The 9,183-nt window shown below is 51.3% G+C and overlaps 1 pseudogene; it reads left to right on the plus strand.

Moving 5' to 3' along the window:
- The first annotated feature begins 2,464 nt into the window (after positions 1-2,464).
- On the plus strand, positions 2,465-8,920 carry LOC143221022 (sodium- and chloride-dependent transporter XTRP3-like; annotated as a pseudogene).
- The last annotated feature ends 263 nt before the right edge of the window (positions 8,921-9,183 follow it).

The raw sequence follows: 9,183 nt of genomic DNA on the forward strand, positions 1-9,183 counted from the left end.
CCATATGTACATAATTACCACGGCCAATCGGGGATTGAAAGCGGTGCAAAGCTTTGTCGTAGCGTCGAAGCTCCAGGGTCTGCTTCGTCCCGTTGGTTCCCTCGCGTGCGTGCGTTAGCGCGCGCGCACACACAGCCGCGCAACGGTGGTTCAGTTGGTTATTGACGTTCATGTGCACGGGGCGCGTTGCTAGAGTCTCTTCAGCCACAGCAGCAGCTCGAAAGTCGCGAGAAGAGCGGAAAGAAGAGCGGAAAGAACGGAAAGCACGGGAAGATTCGGCACGGGCTGGAACGGTGCAGGAGGAGAAGCCGGGATAGACGGAAGGTGTGCGTGTGGCCAACGGAGGAAGGGAAAAACCAACGAGGAGCGTGCGATCGGCGCGCGGAGAAAAATAGCAGCCGGGCTTGCCGCGAGGAGGGAGGCCACGGAACCAAACTACATGGCTTCGAAAATTCTTCCTTCTTTCCGCCGTCCACGCATCTGCGATCCACGTTCGTACCAGCACCACCACCGGTTCACTCAGCGGACCGCTGGATCGAAATAATTCGAAATCCGATTCGAGTTCGGTCAGTTCCGCGAGCCTTGTCGGGAAAAGAAGAGGAGTGCGATCCAACGGCGGCGGCCTGCTTGCTGCTCGGTGTTACGCGTCCCCTCTAACGCATCTTCAACGATATACGCTCGAGAGCGTACGAACGAGTGTGACAGCCAGCTCCGACAGAGAGAGACATACACACGGACAGAGAGAAAGAGAGAGAAAGAGAGAGAGAGAGAGGAAGAGGGAGAGCAGGAGCGTGTGCGCGAGAAAAGAGAAGCATGACCGCGATGCAAACGGTGCTGCCGATTGTAGTAAATCGTCGTTAATATTTTCTACGGTTCTCTCGAACTGCACGCCGCACCGTGAAGCTTATGTCACACGCAATCGAAAGGGACAGCAGCATCCACGGAAGACGAAAGCGGAGAAAACCGAGAGAGGAACAGCGTCACGCTGTGAAACGAGAGAGGACGGAAGAAAATCGGGGGCATGTTCCAGGACAATAATCGTGTGCCAGCAACGTGAAACCGTGAGCTTCCTTCCAGCCCTCCGACGCGTTCAAGTGATCCTCCTGTGCCTCTGTAACCCGCGGTCGTGATCTCTCGCGAGCATCGATGCTTCGTTTCCGTACCAAGGGTGGTAAACCGATGTTCACGCTCGTACGAACAAAAGCCCTTTCGACAACGCTCGCCGTGCACGCATCCTCTTTCGATCATCCCCTTATACCGTTCGTTTCGTCTGGCTCGTATCGCAACTCGCGCTCGCCGTGTCTTTTTCGATTCCTCTGTCGTTGATCCTCCTCCTTCGAGGATCCTCGTTCCCGGTCTCGTGCCAATCCAACGGGAAAAACTTGCCAACCACGTACCAACGCGATTCTCTCTCCCTCGTACACGAGCCACGCCGTATCGATTATACTCGCCGCTCGAGACAGATATCCGAAACGTTGATTTTCAGCTAAGCATCGCGACGCGTCCGTTCGCGCGTAATTCTCCCGCAATTTTCCTCGAATACGCGTAATAATCTTTACGAGCCATCGGCAACATTCTTCCTGCGCGTTTCGCAACCGGCTGGTCGCGCGAGCCACGAGCCTCCGCTTCCGTCGCGTTAACGCGATCATTTCGTCGATCGATGCTGAAGAGTCGCGGGATTTTTTACAACGTAAAGCAGGGTAAGGCGACCAGGGAAAAGAGGAAGAACGTGTCCGCGTGTCTGTGCCGTCCGCTGCTCGCGTAGTGGAGCAGCTTGCGTCCGCGTGGCAGCTCTCTTTCGACCAACGGCCGCGCGTCCTCTCCGTCATAGGCATGCCTTCCTCCTTGCCCTGAGCAATTTTTCTACTCGCAGAAATAAGCTTATCCGAGAGAAAACGAAGAAAAAGAAACCGGAAAAAAGAGAAAAAAATAGAGAGAGAGGGAGAGAAAAGGATAATAAACAAAGAAGTATTCTTATAGTTAAACGTAACGATTAAGATCCTTGTTGGGCCTTTTGTTGAACTGCCGTCGCCGTTCTCGTCCTCGTCTTCGTCGTCGACGTCGTTGACACCGCGTCGTTAACGTCGTCGTCGTTTGTTGTTATTGTTACACTGTTGTTGCTCTCGATAGCAGCCACTCGTTGCTGCCATTCCCCGATTCCCTGGTCTCCGTGGTAATTTCGTCGCCGCGGTGACATTTTCGAGGCGAAATTTCTCGTCTGTACACTTTTTACACGTGTCGTCGGTCCCGGTTTACCCCGATCGGTGCTGGTCCATCGAGTCTCGCCTCTCGATAAACGCGTGGAACTACAAAAGGCAGGAAAGAAGGGGAAGAAAGAATAAGAATAAGGCTCTGGTCGCCGAGTAGAACAGGCAAATAGGAACGAGCGGCCGAGAAAGGGAGCGGAAAGAGCAGGCGGAAGTTGGATTATTCGTATTTTGAAGAAGGAACTCCGAGGTGAAGCATGGTAGTCAAGAACGAGAGTACGAGAAATGGGCATGAGCTGGCTCCGTTGAACGAGGAACGTCAGGCAGGCCAGAACGTGACAATCGTGGTAACCGGAAGCCAAAATGCTGCTGGCAGTCAAGAAACCAAGGAGGAGAACAGAGCGGAATGGAGCGGCAAGATGCAATTTTTCCTCAGTATTATCGGTTACAGCGTGGGACTCGGGAATATCTGGAGATTCCCTTACCTGTGCCAACAGAACGGAGGAGGTAAGTAACATTCGCCACGAGAGGTTTCGTAATCCGCTAAATTTCATCTTCGTCTCTCCTCGTCCCGATAAAACCGAGAGAGACGGACAGAGAGAGAGAATACAAAGGGGGTAAAAGACACGCGATATCGGGGATCGAAAGCCTCCGTGTAGTCGAGCTTCGAATATCGCGCTGGATTCTCCTCGGAAAAACGTTCTCTAAAACGCGGATAGACCTAAACCAGCCGGAGTCGAACAGCCGCCGTAAAACGTAACGTTAAACGTTATTTTCGGTGCCGCTGTTCCACCGACAGCCCCCGTCGTACGTCGACCGCTTAAAAATATATATCTTCCGAGCGTTTCGCGTATCTTCGAAATACCAACGAGGAGGTCGCGATGGCTCGATCGGTGCGTCGTGTCATCCACGAATCTCACTCGCCGCGACGCTTCGCGCCTCGCCTCCTTCTCTTCTACCCCGTCCCGGGCCAAAATTCCGCGCGCGGGCCGATAAAGCCGGGTAAACTCGAATCAAATCCTATAAAATTCGCCCTTGAACCCTCCGATTTCGATCGGCGATCTTCCTATCCGCGACCTATACCCCAGCCGACGTAACTCGATTACATTCCGATGAAAACGGAACGGAAATACAGCGTATCGCGAAGGCAGACGGTGCTGGCGTACGTGGGTGGTGGGTGCGCGAGCAAGGGTGGCGGGTGAACCGCGAATGAAATCACGACGACGACCGTTACGTCACAGAAACGTGGTTTACACGGCCGTTAAATCGGACGCCCCCACGAATTTCGTCGCGGAACTTTCCATCGGTATTGCGAACGTCGACGAGCCAAGACTCGGCGAACAGTGGGAGGGAAAGAGGGAAAGGGGAAAAGAGGGAGAGAAAGAGAGAGAGAGGTGTATTGCGCAGAACGCGAGGAACGTACGCGAGGAAGGAACGCGAGAGTTTCCTTTAGCAAGCTCTGGCTAGGTCAGCGATTCGCGGTAACGATTCGCGGGACACGCGTTATATGCCGCTGCACCGAAAACGAGTCGGGTCCTTCTCGATTTTCAATGGAAATTTCCTCTAGCCGCGATACCACACCGACGTCGAGGTCGCTGTTCAGCCTGACGCCGACGTCCGACGCGCGTCGATCGATTTTTAACGTTCTATCGGCGAACACGTAACAATTTCGCATCCGCAACGGCTCTATCGGTCGCCTCATCCTCTCCTCTCCCCTTCTGCTCCTCTGCCTCCACCCCTTACCCCCCTGGCCGCCCCTCTTGAGCCTTTTCAAACAGCTTTCGAAACGGAAACCGCGATTTTCAGACATCCCTTTACCTTTCGTCCACGGCTTTTTGTTCTCGGTTTTTTTGTCGTCGCTCTTTATTCCCGCGACGCGGTGCGAGTTGGCCGTGAAGGGTACACTGTTCGCCAAGAGGAGCCTGCGAATCGATAGCGCGAAAGTGGCGGCGCGACACGACGCCACGATACCACTGGAATAAGGAATTTCGGTCGGCCGATTTATCGAGAAAGAGAGAGAGATAGAGAAAAAGTGGCGGAATCGGAACGGGTCAGCTTTCCGCGTCGCGGACGTGTGTAATCGCGGCGATATAGCGGGCAGCGTGAACAGGATTTGTCAATAGTCGGCGGTGTAATGACGTTCGCGAAATACTTCGGATCGAATTAACGAAGGAGAGAAGGAAAGAGGAGGGAACGAAACGGGAAAGAATGCCGGGAGGAGATCGAACGTGTAACCTACGTAATGCACGTTCGTACACGTCACTCGATCAATACCGAACCAGACACTCCGGCTGCGGCTGTCTCGAACTAGACTACCGCGAAAAAAAAAAGGAAAGAAAAAAAAGAGAGAGAAAAGGGGAAGGAAGAATATTCTGTAAGCAGGGAGACGGTAAGAGAGGCCTGCCAAACGGGAGAGATTAAAAGAGAACGGTTATGGCATTCATTCCTGTAATAAGGGGTCAGTTGAACAAGAGAGAGGGCCACGGGGTTGTCGGGAAGGGGTCTAACGAACGATATTATTTTACCGAGGAGAAAGAGTAGGCAGAATGCGTATCTCGTTTTAGAGAGCGAGAAAAGAAAATAGCCGGGGGTAAAAAGATGTTATGCACGGGACGCTTTTCAGGTGCCTTTCTCATCCCCTTTTTCGTGATGCTAATCCTAGAGGGAGTACCCCTCTTTTTAATCGAGCTGGGTCCTCGGTCAACGAATGCGACAGGGTGCCCTTGGTGTATGGAACACGATACATCCATGGCTAGGCGGTATAGGAATAGCATCTTGCATCGTCACCTTCTTCGTAGCGCTTTATTACAACGTCATCATTACCTGGTGCTTCTATTATCTTTTCATTCGCTCGAGGTGAGTCCTTTCGTTTTCCGATGACCGATCGATACCGATCGATAACCGATCGATACTGTACCGTTGTTATTCCGCCGATCGAGAACGTGCTTGTTACCAACGATTATGGCGTTTAATTGATCGATGGAATATCGCGGGAAATATAACGGCTGGGAATAGAACGGTTTCACGATCGTTCGACTAACATATGCGATTTATGTTTCATGCCGCGCACGATTAGGCCGTCACGATTAAGTTCGGCGTAAGTACCTGTCGATTTCATTTTCCTTTGCAAACCCGCCAGTCAGGCGAGAAATCATATCGGAGAAAATGGCACGCGTCGCGCATGATGTAGTCTTCGATTCTATAGAACGTTAGACGCTTTTAACACGCGTGTCGCTGCTGCTTCGCGTTCCACGCGAGTTTCAAGCCTTTTTTTTTTTTCCATGAAATTTTCACGCCGAACGATTTCGCGATTTAAAGGACCGTTACCATGGGCGCAATGTCCAGAGGTTGATGGCAAGCCAGTCGAGGAATGCGTGAAGAGTTCGGAAACTGCCTATTTTTGGTACAGAACCACGTTGGACGCGGCACCGTCGATCCAAGAAGGGCAGAGTCTCAAGTGGTGGATCGTCCTTTGTCTACTCTTGAGCTGGATCGTCGTCTTCTTTATCGTGATGAAGGGAATACAATCATCGGGAAAGGTAAGGACGCGTCGAGTGTTTTAATTGGTTTTTCTTTTCCCCGCCGGAGCTCGTTTACTTTCCCTTCCAACCGCCGCCATACCCCCGACGTTCCCCGTTTTTTCCACCCCCGCGTCCCAACTCAGATATACTGTGTCAACGACTTATGTTTCTGCTTGATTTAAAGGTGGTATATTTTACATCCAGTTCCCGTATTTGGTGCTTACTATCTTTTTTATTCGTGGAATAACGTTAAAAGGTGCCAGCGCTGGATTGGCCCACATGTACACGCCAAAGGTAATTCTTTTCCTCCGCGATCCAGATCCACCGCGACCCCCTGAAATCGTTCCTCATCTTTCTCTTTCTCCGTTCGACAGATCGCGAAACTGTTAGAGCCGACGGTCTGGCTCGACGCAGCGACGCAGGTTTTTACAGTTTCGGACTAGCGTTTGGTTCCTTGATCGCGTTCGGTTCGTACAACACTCCGGACAACAACTGCGTCGGGACGTGATCCTTGGTCAGCGGTTGTAACGCCTTCACCGCTATTTACGCGAGTGTCGTGATATTCGCCATTCTAGGCTTTAAGGCGATGACAAACGTCGATAAGTGCCTCGCGAGGTAAGCAGATTTTTCCGCTCACCGAATTCTCGAACAAAGGGACACCCTGTTCCACTGTTAACCATCGTCCAACCCCGTTTCCCTGTTCCAGTAACAAAGACTTACTATTTCGAAATGGACTCATAACGCATGAGAACAGCACCATGGACGAGTACGAACAAGTTATAAGTACCCTGGGCACGGACGCGTTGAACTTCACACTGAAAACGTGCAGTCTCAGCGAGCAATTAGACAACGTAATTGTCCAACCGCTTATTTCGCACCGATTATCTCTCCGATTTATTCCCGTCTTTTCGTCCTTGTTAACAATCGATCGATCCTCGCCAGGCCGCCGAGGGAACAGGGCTGGCTTTCATAGTCTTCACGCAGGCGATAGTCGAGCTACCCGGTGCCCCGTTTTGGTCCTGCATCTTCTTCCTCATGCTTCTAGCACTCGGCTGGGTTCACAGATCGGTATACTAGAAGGCATGCTGTGCGTCATATTCGACATAGATCTGTTCAAGAGAATAAAGAAGCAATACATGACAGGTACGATCATCGTCGCTTATTTTTTTTCCATCGATTCTTTTCCCGTCGAGGGATTCTGAATCGTTTCCTTTCCCAGGGGTGGTCTGCACGATCTGCTTCTTCGTCGGTTTGATATTCTGCACCGGCGCGGGAGAATACTGGCTAAAGATGTTCGACAGTTTCGCCGGTACCATCGGTCTGGTGATGGTCGCGCTCATGGAAATGATATCCGTCATCTTCATCTACGGCCACGAAAAGTACGCTGGAATGTTTTCTACAGCAGCTCGGACTTTCATTCCGTCTAGAATATAAGTAAATTCTTTCCCAGATTCACGAAAGACATCGAGGAAATGACGGGATACAGACCCGGGACGTATTGGCAGTTTACCTGGCGATTTCTCGCCCCTATAATCATGGTCTGCATTCTCGTCTCCAGTATAGCGTCCATGTTCATCAAAAAACCTGAATACTCCGCGTGGGACGCGTCACAGGTAAGAAGAGCTCTCCGCGTGGGACGTTTCGCTGCCAAATTTTTTAGCACCCACCCCCCGCGGCCACTCTTGGTTCTCCGTTGATTGGTTGCAGGGTATAGCTGTGCCCACCGCATACCCCAGCTGGGTATTGGCCATAGCGGTTGTCATCATTTTCGTGAGCATCGCGCCAATACCGATTGTATTCCTTTTGAGACGGTTCCAATGCGTCAAGCTGGACGTTGACATCCATCAAGGCAGCATACGACGCATCGACACCACGGTCTCCACCAAGGAGATGATGGGCGACGTCGATGTGAGTAGAGATCCTGAGATACTCCGATCGCGATCAGCTCGTTTCCTCATTATCGATCGCGTCCCCCCTCATCCTCCCCCCGTCATTCTCTACTCTCTACTGTACATTCTCGACACACGCATTTGCATCTGTGTGCTTCTCTTATCTACATTCTCTATAGCTTCTTGAACGTTCACCAATTACGATTACCGTGCATTCGAGCAATGCGCTCGATAAATCAAACGACATTATCTCTGTCCGGGGCCGAGGAGATGATCTAAAACCTTTGCTGTTCACGCGATCAATCTCATCCGCCACTCCGACTCGTCGTACTCGTTGTTATCACCAATCGCATCTCTGGATAAAACACGCGGGGCACGTTCATACATGCTTGTTTAGACAACGTAGAGTGGTAGTCACCATAACAGAGGGCGACTTAATTGGCGCACCAAGAGGCGCGCGTATACGGTTTGCGTCGCGGCCGGGTGCGAATCGGGGTAGAGGAATTAAAGTGCTCAAGGTGCGTCGATTAAGCCTGGACGAGCATTAAGATTTACGTTGGACGTACCTGCAGTTATAGGGAAGCGTCCGTTCTGTGTGCGGTAACGTCGATTAATCGCTTCTTCCATAGCTACCTTACACGTGAGTCCGTAGTATACTACCGTTTATGGAATGCTCTTAGCTTAATTTTACGCGCTTTGCACCCTCGTTTCGTCTTTTTTTCTTTTTTTTTCCTTTTTTTTCTCCTTCGTTTTGTCCCACCGGGATAACGATCGTCGAGCACGAGATGGGAATCGGAGGGAACACGAATGGCGCCTTTTCTCCGGCTTTTAAATCTTTTACGTCTTAGCCAACCGACGATTCTTAGACGTGGCAAGATAGGCATGCGTTGTCTGCGAAATGAAAATGAAAGGAATGAAAAATGAAAAGAGCGATATACCGGAAATATGCCGAAGCTCGCGGAGGGAGCTTTTTCTCGCTTGTTATATATCTCACTGGCACCGCACTTTCACCGATAAAGATCACGCGCTGGCTGGCCTGTGTTACTTACTTACAAACGATCACGCATAGCCTTAGCTGCGATTGTTCGTTCACGACCGGTTGGCGAGCGAACGGCCCGCTCGTGGTTAACCGAACGATTTGGATTTTTCAGTTGGACGAGTATCACGATCGTCTCGAGGACTTCCCGGAGGAGGACGAAGACGTGAACAGCGACGACGACAATAACAGCGCACCGCCCATAACGAAGATCGTCCCGAACAAGCTTCAGGCAAGCCCTTCAAGATGGAAGTGATGGACTTTTAAAAGAGGAAGCGAGTGTCGCGTGTCGCGATCTCCTCTGTCGCGACAGGGGATCCCTCTTCAGTAAGGATTTCTTCTTACCAACAGAGCAGGGAAAGAAGGATAATTGAACACTTGTCCCTTTCGAATTTCGGTTCCCGGGAGACGCGTAAAACGATACGAATTGCAGGTCCGAATCGAGAAACGAGAGAACTGGACGATCGGTGCTTTTCAACAGCAATACTTAACTTCCGTCGAACCTGTGACGCGGGAATTAGCGTGTACAA

This window comes from Lasioglossum baleicum, unplaced genomic scaffold (genome assembly GCF_051020765.1).
Source record: "Lasioglossum baleicum unplaced genomic scaffold, iyLasBale1 scaffold1826, whole genome shotgun sequence".
Lineage (NCBI taxonomy): Eukaryota > Metazoa > Arthropoda > Insecta > Hymenoptera > Halictidae > Lasioglossum > Lasioglossum baleicum.